At 36.1% G+C, this 16,590-nt stretch overlaps 1 protein-coding gene across 3 annotated transcripts in view; it reads right to left on the reverse strand.

Annotated features, from left to right (window-relative positions):
* LOC150088917 (FYVE, RhoGEF and PH domain-containing protein 2-like) overlaps positions 1 to 16,590 on the reverse strand; it is a 227,575-nt gene that overhangs the window by 165,512 nt on the left and 45,473 nt on the right. The window contains exon 1 of one of the 3 annotated variants that reach the window (XM_090369724.1): positions 580 to 869. The exons of the other annotated variants lie outside the window; for them this stretch is intronic. The gene's annotated coding sequence lies outside the window, so the exon portion shown is untranslated. Of the gene's footprint in view, positions 1 to 579; positions 870 to 16,590 lie in introns of those variants that run through there. 3 annotated transcript variants of the gene reach the window in all.

Raw genomic sequence — 16,590 nt, forward strand, 5'->3', positions numbered from 1 at the left:
TTCAAGGTCTCTTCCGTCATTAGCAGAAATTATTCTGTAACCATTAGGCAAGATGCGTTGTGTCATTTGAAAGAGTCTAGATTTTTTCTTTTGCTGTTCGCAATGTCTTCACGTGTTACTTATATATTTCTTTTCTGTCATAATCTGGGGCCCAGTTTGTGCATAGATCTATAAATTATTAATTGGACCATTCTGCATCTAGCAAACAATAAAACAGGAAGAACTCATCTGCATTTCAGAAATAATTTATTTAAAAACATTAAAGTTATAACGTAAGTTGCTGAGTTTGGTCATCAGAAATATGGATGAAAAACTTCACAAAGTACTAACCTTGGGAAGTTACAGGACCAAAGAAGGGTGCGGTTATCCAAAGACAAGTGTAATCCTTACGGTGGAGCAGTAGGCCATAACCTTGATAAGCCGTATGACACACACACAATAACAAGACAAAAAAAAAAAAGAAAAGAAAAAAAGTGGAGTACAATTCAGGACACACTTGACATCAAACTGCACCAACAGCAAAAAGTAGATCCCTCCATTTTATGCAACCACGTAACATACAAATACAGTGACACATACCACAGTCTGCGGGCACCCACAGGAAGCGAGCGTCTCCCTTTTTGACGTTTTACCCTCCACGAAACTCGAGCGACAGACGGTAAATTTAGCTATTGGGGATGCTTTAGCTGAACGTTCGCCAGAGGAGAAGGCAAGTGCTAAGGAAAACGTCACTGCGCATGTAGAGTTCGCAATCACTTGCGCTTCTCTAAGATGCTGGTGACCCTGTGGATGGTCAGAACTGTCAACTTTGAACGCGCATCATCGGAGAGCTGGTCACGTGACAGAACACTTGCAATCCGGCAGAAACACACATACACGGTAATCAAGTAATTACTCATTCGTCAGCTGTCATCACACTGTGCTCCCGAATGGCGATATGAATAACCTTTGACCTCTCGTCTACGATGTGGGATGGCTGGATGTTTAAAAATTTCCTTTACACAGTAGGAACGTACGACTGCTTTATTATTATTAATTTTTTTTCTGCACGATTATTACGGCAGATGGCACAACTGGTTGTGAAGTGTTACATAAGGTTCTAACAGTGGAATAAAAAATTCAAAAAAGCGCACAGTTGTGGCTTTGTGACGTCAGAGAGCACGTGGGGTGTGATATATTACGTGTCGAGTCTAACAAGTTAATTGTGTACTCTTATCTACATAAAGACGATAAAAACGAAGTTCTTTTTTTTCTTTTTCCTTATCCATGCAAAATGGATGATTACCATTTTTTTTTTTTTTTTTTCTATTTTTGATGGGAAGAGCGGCCTCTGGTGGAAGGGCATAAAGGAATAACCTTAATAGCACAAAGGCGTCGCTTATATTGAAGAGTACATTCCGCTCTAATGGTTTGCACCGAGAGCCGTAAATGAGATTTTTAATACGGTATGGCCCTTTATAAACTCCCATCTCCGAGCTGTTAGGTGACAGATGATAGAATGGCGTTTCTTGGAATACAAATTGAATTACGGGGTCACCCGCATTCTTGTACAACTCAATTATCATAAACTGACGAAATCTTCGTTTCTTAAAATATTTGAAAACTTTATTATTGCTGTTGTAATGCATAATTCGAAATGGGTGGAGGAAAATATATATTAAGGGTATTATGGCTGTACTGAATTGATGCTCTTTTTTTTTTTCTTTTCTCAGTCTCAGGAACTGCCTTTTCTCTTTCTTTACTCATCTTACGGTGTTGAACTGTATTTCTTTCGTCCACCGTATATGAGAGTATTTATTTATCTGAAATTGAATTCATGAAAAAATTCTCGACAATAAGTGAATGTGTCTTCCCTTAAACAGCATTTCCTTCCAAGTGTTTTTTGGAACAGCAACATTTGTGCAAGCAATTATAAAAGTTGGAAATAGTTGGGATGACCATTTTATTTCACCGTCCCTGGCGCTTTGGTAGCAGCAGCTTGTACTCTGTTAGCATCTACCAATTGTTTACTCTTTGCACAAAAAGAAAAAATCGCATGCTACGACACATCACTTTATATTTTCAAACTCTGTCATCTTCTAGAAACTAAGATATTTCAAGAAACTTTAAAATGAACCTGGTTTAATAATACAATAATTTAAAGAAAAGCAGTAATAGTATTCGCCATATAGTGCAAGGAAGCCACAGGCTTTCGCTGCACTGAAAAAAAAAAAAAAAAAACAACAACAAGAAAACACAAATTATATGCTTCCCTCCTCACACAGTTGAGTATCCAGTAGATCTTTGAATTTATTAAAACTGTCAGCTTCAACCACCTGCGAGGACAACCTGTTCCTGCAATAAACGGCTAAAAGAAAATTACCTACAATCTAATCTAAACCTCAAGCCCTATAATTTGAATTTATGACCTCCCTAGTTCTGGAATTCGTTAGAACAGTAAGGATTCCACCTTCATTCATTTTACTAATCCCTCCCAGAGCCTTATAAACCTCAATAATGTTACTTCTGAGGTGCTTGGTTGCCAAGCTCTGTAACCCACATAATCGGAGTCTTTCTTCATACGGTCATCCTTCAGCCGATCTCATCATTCGAGTTACCCGTCTTTGGACCCTTTCAAGAAACTCTACTTTTTTTTTTTTTTTTTTTTTTTTTTCAGATGAGGCTTCCAAACTTGAACACAGTATTCCAAATGTGGCCTTACAATTGCCTTATACAGTGGGATTATGACCTCCCTATCTCTCTACGGGATAGCGTTCGATAAATCATCGATAGGACACCATGGGCTTTCCTGGCTGCCTATTTACACTTTCAGAAAACTTCATATCTGCCCGTATTGTAACTCCAAGATAAATATATGCTTTGTTGGGGGCAGACTTCTTAGTCGATCCAGCCATGAGGAAGAAAAGTGATCTCCCCGATTTTCAGAAGGGTGTTTTTATTTTTTACAGCACGTTTAGCAGAAGCCACAATTTTGAAAATAAAGAAAATCACTGGTGTGTCGAAAGCAACCATTTGAAAAGTGTGCAATGAGTGGAAAGCGAAAGAATTCAGCTATAAAATGAAGAGATGCAGAAAAAAAGTCAGACCGCACGAATTTAAAGCGAGTTGTGCGCCAGAATAGAAAGCCCCGTGTGCAGTAAATAGCAGAAAAATTCAATTTAGACAAAGAAAGACCCAGTTCCAACCGAACTATGCGGAGGGAGCTGAAGAATCTGGGATTTGGTAGTCTTATGCCTATACGAAAGTCTCTTCTTTCTGTAAAAAATCGAAAGATTCAACTGGGGTGGGCTGTGGAACAGTGGAAAAGGATCATCTGGTTTGACGCGTCTCAATTTACACTTTTTTTTTACCAATGACAGGGTGAAAGTGTGGCATGAACGTCATGCACCCACCCAGACTGCCTTGTGTAAAACACTAAGGTGGCATCGGGTACGTTCTGTTGGTACAGACTGGATCCGCTCATACCGTTAGAAGGTTGTGCTACCTCCAAAGAATATCTTTCTGTGGTATCGGTGCAACATCGCCCTGCACTGCTTAATTTTCCAGATTGCGATGGATTCTTTCAAGACTACAACGCAACTATCGATCGTGAAAAAATTGTATCTGAATGGTTCGAGGAACATTCCCAAGTTCTCCAACCCTGGCAGCCTAATTCTCCAAATCTGAGAATGTCTGCGATATATTGGAAAGGACACTTCGGGTTTGCAATTCTTTACAGACCACAACTGAGAGCTATTCTAATGGAAGAATGGTCAAATTTGGAGCTAGACTCACTCAGACACCTAATGGAATCCATGCCATGACGTGTGCGGGCTCTAATTCGGTCAAAATACGGCCCTGCTAGATTTTGAATAAAGATTTAATTTTTTTTTTTGCAGGTTTGTGTATATTTTATTTATTACTTGTATTAATCTATCCTTCTCTTCGTTTTTTTTATTTATTTCTTTTAATTTATATTAAATTTATTTCTTCATTATATTTTCTTTTAATACATTGTTTAAACTGAATTTTTGTGTGCGTGGGGTCTGCACCACACTATATAACATCATAAATACAAATGTGTATATTTATTTTATTTTTTTCTGTATTACTGTGACAGGGCCATGGCTCAATGGCAATCAGTGGCTCACAGTCAGTTACTACTGGTGTGTTATCTAAACAATGAAACACTCCCAGTTAAAGGCATTTAAATCTTCAGGAAAAAAAAAAATATGGATATCAGATAATAATCCACAATGATTAGTCGTTAGAGGTAGTCAGTTTACAACAAATCATGGTAACAATCGTTTAGTAGTCATAATGGGTTCTAGGCTTAAACCACAGTCCAATCAAAGAGCATTTACTACTGCACTACCGCTCCTGACCACTCAGCTACGTCAGGCCTTCTTCTGCTTCAAAAATAGCTTCCTTTACCTTTCCATAATACTAATTACCTTGGGCATTATGGAACGTGACTTCGTAAATTACAGCCAGCAATGAAATCATTCCAGACAGATTAGATGGCATGTAACATGTGATGAAGCAAAGCATGCTGGAACAACATTATTCATTGCTTCGTTGCATGGGCAGGCGTTCCCTTTTGTCCACAAAGTGTGGTTACAAGATTGAGTTATATAATCTCCGTCGTTAATCTTGTCTGGTTCCACACAATTAATTTTTGAGGTCGGTACGAATCCGACTGAGGACTAGTCATAATTGTTCGTATTTACCACAAGAATTTTGAAATGGATTCTGGGTAAATATTTTGGGCAATGTCACATCCGTTCATTTATTATAATAACTTTCATGTTTCGAAGGATACTTCTTTTTATTTACTTTATTTTATATTTTTTTCAGTTTAGTACGGTGGCAAAGATGACGCTGATAAGTCATAGTAATTATATCATAGTTATTACATTCCAAAAGAAAAATCCCTGGTGGGGGGGATAAAGGGTACGATGTTTTATGGATAGTTTATAAGTACCTTTATGGGAAAGATTCAGCCCCAACAGCTCTATCAACTAGACCGACTTAAAAAAAAAAAAAAGGAAAATCGATATTTGGTAACAGGGGACACTGTATATAAAAAGGGTGAAGCGAATCGAACAAGTAGGGCAATTTCGGTGGAGCACTACGCTGTACAACTGTTGAGCTGGGGGCATGATATTTAATCCCTGCATAAACAGAGCAAATATTTCAGAGAACTACGATGTAAAGTTACTTGCAGGATCAGAAAATAATCTCTTCCAGGGAGATATTGTAGGTATGGCATACCGACAATATGCACATTTGCCCACTTTTTATAATAAATATAAAACATTATATACATATATATTTTTTAAATTATTATTATTTTAAAATGTAATAACCAGCGCAGTGATTTGAAATAGCATAATCATTAAATAAGGATTAAAAGAAAATCCACTATATTTCATGGGCATCAAACTACATAGAATACACCATATAAAAATAAAACGAAAGAATAGTTATTTACAAGTTCTCTCGTAATTAATATTTCATTCCAAATACAATATCCTACTCACCTTTCTTATATCCTGCTCACTTTTCAGTCCAAAAGGGTAGCAGTATAAAATACAATTGTAATCTGGTTTCTGCAAATTGTATCCGTCGGCTGTAATTGCAAATTTATATTTATTTTTTGACTTAATGATGCGGGTAAATGCTGTGCCATGTGGTACTCATTAAGTTCACTAATGTTCGAGAAATACTGTACACTAAAACTTCACCCTATCATTAGAGGCCTAGCTAAATATCAATTAACTGTATTTCTGCATCTGGTAGAAAGTTTTTAAATTTTTCTACTAGAGGGCGATATATCAGATCGCAAGATATCAAGCTGAAGTTCTATTTTGTGTTTTTTTTTTTTTTTTTTTAACTTTTCGAAGGAAACAAGTTGGCCTTGTGAAACAAACAAAAAATAAACGAAAAGAAAATAAAGACATTTAGTGCTTGAATAAATAAAAAAAAAAAAAAAAAGCTACACCTCACATGATCTTTGTCAAACCATTAAATGAAAGAAGGGACTGCTCAAAAAATGGCTGGAAAGCAAACAAAAAATTTTTGATTTTTGTTAAACATTCTTAGCGTGTTCTGTAATTAACTGGAAATTATCAGCTTGCTGCTCTGCAGACACTTGTAACTACTTGAAAATTAGCACTAAGATTAAAAAAAGAAAAACACATTTTCTAAGTATATCTCATAATAAACTAAACTATTGAAATTGGAAATATTTCAGTTTTAAAATTAGGGGATTTCATTGCCATAGCTTGCTTTCATGTTCATTTAGTAATTAAAAATAACGAGAGCCAGAATTTTGACAAGATGTCAATAAATAAATACCCTTTTTTTTTTTTTTTTTTTTGAACTCTCGCCCCAAGCTGAAGAGTTCAATGAAACATAAGCTGACTTTAAAGCATGTTATTGTCTCTGCAAAACTGAGATAAGAGTTTCTCTCTTAATGTGTGCAATTTTTTAAGGGCTGATGTCATTATCTTACTCAAACCAACATTCAGGGAGTACCGCCGAAAAAAAAAAAAAAGAGAAAGACACTATAGAGGTGAATGCGGTAACTATGGCAACTGGCAAGAAAATCGAATGTAAGAAGAGCTTTTTTCAGAGCAGCGATAATAATCACTACCAATGTAACAACAGGAAAACCGGTTGAATGAATTAAAAAAAAATTATAAAGATCGCAAATTAATTAATTCAAAATATATAAATTATTAAATAATAATTCGTTTATCCAACTTCAAGTTTGTTTTCATGCGGAGTATTTACTTATTGACTTTATGAGAAAGTGAAGAAAGTTTTACAAGAAAAGTAAAATGTAAAGAGCAGATCAGGCGTCCAAAGATGATAATAATAATTAATTTTGTAACATGAAAAAAAATTTTTTTTTTTAAAATATCTTTCGTCGTACACAACGTTGTATTAAATCTTCAAAATAAAACTGCGACTTGTATAAATATGAGTAAATAGACAAATATAATCACAACTTCATAATACCTACCTACAGAGACAGGTTTGCCAACTGAATTTTTAACCCGGTACTTTTCGAAAAAAAATAACAAATAAATTTGTTCTATGCCAAAAACGATACCTCATAATTAAATAAATATGATCTAGAAAACACCATTAATAAAATTTCAGTGCTTATCGTTAATATTTTTTGTTTACGCTTTTAATTAGAAAAAGAGGGGGGGGGACGCTGTTTCTTTTCCCTAGCAGTTTTTCAGTCTTACGGGGAGTGACATTAACTTTAATAATAATTGATTTTTTATGAAAATTTTAAACTGTATGTGCTCATAACTTAGGAACGCATGCGGGTGACGTATTTTACAATTAAACTCTGACAAAGTTAAACTTGTTTAATTTTTTTTTTTAACTCTCTCCTTCTTTCGAAAAATTTTTCTTCGTGTCAGCTTCAGCACAGCATTGGCAACAGCCAAGAGTTTTTACGCCGATGGAGTTTTCAAATGTGCTACGAAGCTTTTGGATAAGATTAAAACAAAATTCTTAAATAAATCTAATAAAGCAAGCCCTCATGAGTGACATGATATATATAAGACGATCCTCCTCACCGGGGGGGGGGAGAAGAGGCCCGTGTTCGAATCCAATCACTGAGGAGAGTTGTGGGCATTTTTTCGCAAAGCAGCTGAACTAGTCTGGATTATTCGAGTGTTTTTTTTCTTTTCTTTCCTCTCTCCCGGAAACTCAGGTTCTGTGTACATCACAAAGGCAATTTGACTACAGAATGCAAGCAATTTACATACATAATATATACGGTGCAATATGGTCTATGTCGCTGTTGCGCTTAAAAACCCTAAAATTACAGAATTTCCACACTTGTTTATACCTAATCGATGTCTATTTAATTTTCCGTATAAGAAATAAATTTGTTTAAAAAAGGAGAAAAGTGGTTTTCGAAAATTCTCTAGAGTAAGAAACTGAGTTCCGATATTTCTTTCGAGAATTACCTACGACTGGTGAGTTAAAAAAAAATTCTTCAAATGATCCAGTTTGCTTGCTTTCAAAAATAAATAAATAGAATAAAATACCGTCTTTTTGAAGACAAATTCTGTCTTCGAGAAGACTCTCCGATTCAAATGTCTTCCTTAAAATGCGGAAACCAATTTATTGTTCAGTATCAAATTACATTTCTTTTTTTATATATGGACTTACTTTTGGTTGAACCACATGTTTTGTAAATATTTCTAAAACGTTCTTTCACGTATGTAATGCTATCTTGTGTTTTTATTCTTGTTCCAGTACTTTTGGGAAGGTAGTGTATAAATTGAAGAAAATTACGACCTTAAGCTTTAAAATACATATTACATTATAAAATCCAATGCTTTAATTTAATAAAAAACAGTGACAAAATAGCAATGCTTTTAATTTATTGGCATTTTTCTGAAGCTTTCATTGGGATCAAATCTTTTTTACTTTCGATATTTTTTTAAAAATAAGTTTTTTTTTTTTTTTTATTCCTAGTAATTATGACTAGTAATAGACCTCTGTCTGATGGGTAAATAAAAGTTGTACACTAGGTTTAAATTATAAACCGATTGAAGAATACACATCTCACAGGCACAACATACTGACGCCTCATATTCTTAGTTGCTTTGGCAATTAAAAACACACCTAACGTAGTCACATAGGAGATTCAAAATTATGTGGCTCATTTTGTTACCGGTAATGCAAGCCCAAAACAACCAAGTTGTTGATTCAGCTGTCTGTTCAATTTTTTTTTTTTTTTTTTAATTTTCAAAAATTAGGAGATTATTCACATCTTTCAAACATTATGAATAAACAAGCATTGCATAGAATCAAATAAAATTGATGTGGGAGTTTTCAAACAATTTTGTAAATAACGCTAACTTTGAGCCTATTCAATTTAATAAAAATATATCCCTAATATTTCCTATATATTCGTATATTTATGACTTACCTAAGCTTGACATAATATATGTTCACTATACCTTTATGCCATATAAAATGGCGCTCCCTAACGAGATAATATAGAGAATATATAAATTTCATTAAGAAATTTATTGTAATTTATCTGTATATTAACAATCATCGAACAAAAACAACTGTCAAGTTCTTAAAAGTATTAAATTCATTTGTTAAAATACAGAATGTGAACATTAATTTTGGTTTACAAATAAAACCAAAATATCATGATAGTGCGTGATTTGCCCGAAGCGTGGCGTGCTCTCTTTTAGATAAAACTAAAACAGATAGTGTATTATGCAATGTTGTGTGTGCGAGATTAAATACAAAAGAGGTCACAAAAACGTAAATCAATAAAAGAAAGTAAAAAAAAAACAAAAATTGTTTTTTTTAGACAAATTCACGGATTACTATTACGAACAAAGAAAAAAAAAATTATGCGTAAGCTTTTCTCTTAAATTAGCGACTTTATCTGCCCTGATTCGGTAGATGACAAACCCTTTTTTTAAATATTTTTTGAAGCTTTGGATTACTTTTTTCTTCCAAATGATATTTTGTTTTTAATACACAAAAAATAAAGATCGATCTCTCCTCTACAAAATAAGAAATGAAAGAAATAAAAATGTAACTAAAAATTGTGGCTCCATGGTGTAATTTTAGATAACATTACGTCTTTAACTTAAAGACTGGATCGGCTAACTCTTTTACGAAAGATTATATGGTGGCAATAAGATTTTTCTTCCCATCTTCAATGAAACATTTCGTTAGGAAATCGGATTACCGAAAAGGATAAAAAAAAAGTCTTAAAAGTTCATGACTGAGCAAGGAAACACGAAATGCAAGTATAAGCAGAAATAAATAAATTGCTATGGCGATAAAAAATAATAATAATTCTTGTGGTCAGTGACTGCATAATTTAGTAATTCAACATATCAGACTCGAGAATGCATCTGCTGTAAAAAAAAAAAAAAAAAAACACATTTAATCCATACGTAAGAAATGGTTAAGTTTTTTTTTAAGGACGGGGACAGGAAACTTGCTTTGTTCTCTTCGAGCGAATAAAAAAAAACAGTTCGAAAAACAAGTTTGAATGAAAACGTAAGCTGAAGTCTGTCAGTGAGATAATAAGATCAGTCCCTGGATACTTCCTGTGTTTGCTCTCTCTCCGGTGAACACCCAGTTTCCTTCTATGACAGCGTAGTAAATCTCGTAGTTGTATATCCTCTTTGTGCAGAATTGAGGATGATCTGTGAAGTAAACAAAGCCTTAATTGAAACTGCAGGACTTCCATCTACACCACGGTAAACATCATCGGGTCAAGGGCTGGAACAATTAGACGCATTTGACGGTTTAGTCAAATAAATTTAGCGTAAACTCCAAGTGTGTGTGTACACAAAATGTTGAGGGCATTTCCCAACCACTTAGTGACCATCAAAGCAAGCAGCCAAGCATGTACGTTTGCTGAATGGAAAACACAGACAACGATTAAAACCAAGTTCAACAGCCGCCTTTTGAGAAGAAACAAAGTCAAAATGTGAAAGGGCCGATTTTCTTTAAGAATAAAAGGAATCGATCTAGGTCTTCAGACATTGGAATAAAAAGAGGAATCACCTGAAATTTCTTTACTTTACAATTATTATGAAATAATAATAGTAAAATAAAGATTTATACGTCTGTGAGAGAAAAAAAAAATAAAATAAATAATGAGAATCATGTGTCATTCCACTTTCTTTCTAGTTTTTTTTTCCAACCAGGTGAACCGGGAAAATAGCAAAAAAAATTTTATTTTTCTGGTTCATCTGTTTGACAGGTATTTATTATTAGCCATGTGGTGCAAGGAAGCCTGAGGCTTATGGTGTACCACAAAAAAAAAAAAAAAAAAATCCCGCATCACCCTGATAGAGAGAAGTAGAAGCGAATCACCAAGAAAGAGAAATTTTTTTGCTAATTTTCCTGGTTCACTTGTTCGGGAAAGAAAATGAGTAGGAAGAAAGTGGAATGACATGATTCTCATTATTTTTTTTTTAGTTTCACAGGCGTATATTTCATAATAATAATAAAATAAAGAAATTTGTGAATATGACATTTTCTACTTCACGGATGTTTGGAGGAAGTTCTTTAATAGTAAGAAAATAAGTTGGTTAAGAAATTTATAAAATTACGTTTAATATTTATTAATTAATATTCAGTATAGACGGCCTCCGTAGCCAAGTGGTCAGGAGCGGGAGTACAGTAGTACACGCTCCTTGAGTAGACAGAGGTTCAAGCCCCTGACTGCTGAATACGGTCGATCTGCCAACCCGCACTGGACCAGCGTGGCAGATTATGGTCCATTTCCCTCAGCATGAATTGTTGAGGAGGCTTCCATCCTGCAGTGGGTTGATAATAGCTGCACTTTACTTTTTTTTTTAATAGTTATATTTCTGTCAATTTGTTGATAATTTAATATAACTCTTAAACATATGAAAAACTAATATTGGTCGCAGTGGTTACACGCAAGTACTCAGTAATACACTAGTTTGGGTTGACCGCTGTTCTAGCCCACATAACTGTTAAACATGGTAATGTTATTAGGTTTTAGTACAATTAGCGACTAAGGCCCTATTGTGTGTGTTCTATGGTCGATTTTCTGCTTTCTGGATGAAAAACCTGAGTTTCCGGGAGAAAAAACCATGCTACCCTCGCTTGAGACGACTAACTCAGCCACGTTGTGAAAAAGGCCCATAAAAATTCCTCTCGCCATCGACGGGACATGAACACAGGTCTTTTCCACCGGGTGTGGGAGGACAGCGATTCTACTAACTGTGCTACCACGAAGGCGTCATGCTGATGTCAATAGGGAATGCCACCTACGCTTGAGTTCATCGCTTTTCAGTTTGTGCCATGTGTGTGTGTAGTACTGTACTTCATTATACAAAAGTACTATCTTCCCTGCTAGTTATTATAAATCGCAACATGAATTTCATGTATTCACGGTACATAACAATGGATCACCACTTATACTGACCAGGATACGTTCCTTATATTTCATGTACAATTAACAAGCTGATATTACTTTATAAAAATTAAGATATTACTCTCTAATGATCTTCGAGTTCTGTCAACGGTTACGTGCTCACAGATCGCACACTAAATCTCTGCTTACAAGGAAATGTATATGAAAAAAATAGGGCAGATATAAAAATAGGCCACCATTCGCAGGAGGGATTCTTCCGGCACCACAGCAGCAGTATTTCCGGATTCTCATTCTGTCACTCGTCCATCAGGCCACAGGAACTTCCCTCAATTCCACGAAGGTATGTTGCACAGATTTCAGTCTGTTTCAACGTCTTTTCATTAATTCCTTGTTGACTTGGGTTGCTCCTTGTGATTGGTCACTTCCCATATTCGCCACAATTTTCTCCCCCCCTAGATTTCTCTCGTTAAAAAGGTACCTCAGCTATTTGTTTCATTTATGGTTTGATTCTCTCTGCAAACTAAACCAAACTTCAACAGCGCTAATATTTTGTATCTAAGTACTGGATGGAAAGCTGACCACTGAGCGATAGTCACATCAAAAATTCCATAAAATCACTAAGCTCAGTAACGAAACGAGAGTGACGTATTTGGGGCCCCTACTTAACAAGGGGCCCCCGAAGTGGACCAAAAGTATAGGAATGAAGAACAGAAAGAGCCATTGTGCTGAGATTATTTTTATTATTATTTCACCACAGCGACGTTAACAGTTACAATAAGGGTAACAAAATATAGACACCGGACAATACATTTAATCACTGGTATTTAGAGCATATAAAAGATTGAATACGTCTATCCTATACACTTGTTTGTTTACAGCACGTAAATTAAAATATTAGGATATTCGGTTGTTATTTGGTTTTTAGGAGCATTAGCAACTAAGGCCATATTGCTCCGGAGATATGCAGTGGTCATTCCGTGACCTTTCCGCATCCTCCGTATTTGGTGGTCACGGGCTCGAACCCCGGACTAATCAAGAAGCGTGTGCTACGCACTGCTGCTCCTGCCCACCTGGCTACGAGGATATTCGGTTAAAAATGGTTATAATCACTGTCCCGTTTTCTCTGTTTGCAGGTATAGCAGCTATGACTGAAGGCGCAAGGGTTTTTGTCACAAAGGATGAGTGTAAAAAGGAGTGACAGTGTTTGGCAGGTGTAAAGGACACTGTTAAAGAAGTAGCTAAATTTGCTGATGTTTCAGAAACAGTAATAAGAGTTATTTAAGAAATGGTGTTACTCAAAAACCAACCAGACATCAGAGGCAGAATTGTGGTCAAAGGTCTATGCTGGGCGATCGTGACGGCGATGAATAACGCATCTGGTAAACGAAAAACGATTTCAAACAAGAGGAATTTCTACAAACCATTAACCACGGGCCTCGTCAGCTGATTTATAGGAGAACACTGCGAAGAAAATTGCATAACATGGATATCAGGAGTAGCGTTCCCCGAAAAAGTGAATGTTAACAGCTGCGCATATAAAACACTGCAATAAGACTTTATTGATGATTGGAAAGCTGTGATGTGGTCTGAAAATTTGCCTATACTCTAATGATGCCAGACAGAGTTCGCAGGAAAAACAATGCAATGAAGCTTTGTTTTTCCTACGAACTTCAACCAGACTGTGTGCAAGGTTTCGTTCTAGATGATCAGGTTGTGCCTTTTGTTGAACATTTAGGAGACACGCAAGATTCTATTACTCCTGTACTCTTGTCATCCTGGGGATGACAACATTTTCGGTTCATGGGCCCTCTACTGTTTTGAAGTGGCATGAAGAATATCAGGAAATATTAGGGCATTTGAAGTATCAGAAGTCGATACTTCAAGATTGACTTCGAATACAGTACTTCGTTGGAGGGTGTTATGACTCAGAAGGGAATGGCACCTACGAATATGAGTTCATCGCTTTTATAGCTTATGTCATGTATGCCATGTACTCCAGCAGTAACCCAAGAGAAACGTACCAACTGTGTGGTACTACACTCAGGGAGGTGGAGAATGAAATAGACTTGGGGGTATTTGTGCAGGCAGATATGAAGTCCTCTGAGCAGTGCAGACCGGGCTGCCAGAATAGGTCATAGAGTTTTGTCAATGATGTATAGGAATTTTGCTAGCAGAGACAAGGTGATTATCCCTTTGTGTAATGCAATGACGTAACTTAAGAGTGACATAACTTCGGTTGCAAAGGACGTGAGCTTGAAGTGAGTTCCTAAAACGACGAAGCGGCTAGAACATATGATGAGTATGTTTTATTAATTCAAGCCAATGAAGACTATACTTAAAAGTAGTGATGTCCGAATTGCTGTGGATAAGGAAATGAGAAACCTCATTGAGTGGGGTCAGGATATGGAAGGTAAGAAAAGTATTTGATCGTGGCATTGTTTTAGAGACGCAAACTAAAAAAGACAGAAGAAATAAAAAAGTGCGAACAATTGACACGACTTGGATTAGCTTTTGGATTTCCAAAAATACCTGGAATGAAGTTAATCGTGTATGATGTTAGTAAGGAAGTTCAGAAGGACATGATTACGTGACATGAATGAGAAAAATCTTTTGCATTTGAGATTGACGAAAGAGGAGTGGTTGCTGAGGTCACTGATTCCGGGAATAACTGGATTTTGGAGGTTTTACAAAGAATTAGAATCTTTCTAATGCAACAGCAGCTCTTGTTTGTTGGACTGATGTCTATCTTGTGACTGTATGTTACAATTGTCAGGGTTTTCGGCATACTACCAAAACATGTGCCTTAGGTGGAAGGGCCTGCGAGAGTAAATACTGTAATATTGGTGTACCTGGTCTGCCTCCACGGGGCCAAGTGTGGGCAACGTTGGGCCTCAGTAGGGATCAGCGGCTAAATGACAAGATGAACAACGGCACACGACAGTACACATGTACAATATCCATACACTTTTAAATCTCTGGCCTCAACAGTGTTCTGTTTCACATGACAATGTATACTACGCGGAGATGAGGGAACCCCTGGTGCCGTTTGACACGAATACACTTTACAAAAACATGTGGACGACGAGATCCTATATGCGGCCATTGTGCTGAGAAAGGCCATACATATAAAAATTGCAAAGACATTAACAAAGAGGCTGCGTGTTCGAACTGTATTGCTAGAAATCATGTGGGAAACCATTCTGTTCGTGACGAAAAGTTTCCAGAATATCAAAGAGTACTTAAACTGGGTACGGCTGAATCCTTTCGTAACTATGGCCAATAGTCCGAATTACTGTAACTCAAATCAGTACACTCACAATATAAGTTCATTTAAAGGTTTGAAAATAATGCAGCTGAATGAGCAGCATTCTCGATCTGTTGCAGATGAAATAAAAATTGTATGTCAACGAGAAAATATTGATGTTGCCTGCATCCAAGAACCTTATTATGTGAATGATAAGATAGTTGGTTATCCCCTTTCCTGTAGGGTCATATATAATCCTTGTCCAGAAGTGAGAGCTGCAATAATTGTTTTTAATTCTGATTTAGTATTAACCAAAATTTAATCCTTATGTAGCAGTCATGCGGTTTGTGTTAACATTCAGTGTACTGTTGGCGCATTTGTATTTGTTTCAATATATTTTTAAATACAACTCTGACATTCGTCCATATATTGTTTATATGGATAGTGTTCTTGATAACCTAGGAGATTTGCCTGTATTGTTTGCAATTGATTCTAATGTCAAGAGTTCACTTTGGTTCAGTGGCACTACTGATGATAGAGGGAAGGCTTTAGATGATATGATAGCTGAGCGGAAGCTTATGGTTCATAATCAACCTGGGGAGGAGTCCACCTTTTGGACAGTAAATGGTGAATCAAATATAGACGTAACTCTTACAAACTCAATTGGCGCTAGATTTGTCTGTGAATGGAAAGTCAAATCTGACTGGGTGTTGAGTGATCATCTTGCGATATTTTATGAAATAAATACACATAGGGGAAAACAGTGTTGGCTTGAATCAATTACAGCGCTTTTTGTCAAGCATGCAAACTGGGATAACTTTTAGAGAAGTCTTCAGCGGACCACGATTGCGATCTCCGAGTTATTTAACATGATAGGTGAGAATTCTGTAGGGTTTTTGCAAAAACTTATCTATGATGCTGTGTAGTTGCTATGAAACGGAAACAGATAAAACAGACCAGTTAAGTAGTACACACTTCAGCTTACTCTATTGAAAAAACAGGTTAATAAGGCTAGGAAGCAATTTCAGAAGAGCAAACGTAGGGAAAGTGCCTTGGAAGTTATTCGATTAAAGAAAGACTATCAAAGTCTTCGTAATAAGTATGTCCACGCTATCGCTAAACAGAAGTATGACTGCTGGAAAAAGTTGGTGAAAACAGCAGGAAATAATGACCCTTGGGGATTTGTTTATAAAATTTGTACTGGCAAATTCAGAGCAGCTGCTGATGTTATATATTCTATTGGCAAGGGCACCACTGAGACGTGTCGTTGAGAAGATTCCATGAGTGCAATCTTAGATCACCTTATAGGTAATGATAACATGTCTGATAACCCATATGTTAATCTAGAACATCGTCATATGCAGGCGTTGAATGAGTCGTATGGTAACGACATTGAAGAATTATCCTTTACCCAGATGACCTTCTCACCATTGTTAAG

This window comes from Mastigoproctus giganteus, chromosome 3, assembly GCF_048544385.1.
Source record: "Mastigoproctus giganteus isolate SK-2022 chromosome 3, ASM4854438v1, whole genome shotgun sequence".
Taxonomy (NCBI): domain Eukaryota; kingdom Metazoa; phylum Arthropoda; class Arachnida; order Uropygi; family Thelyphonidae; genus Mastigoproctus; species Mastigoproctus giganteus.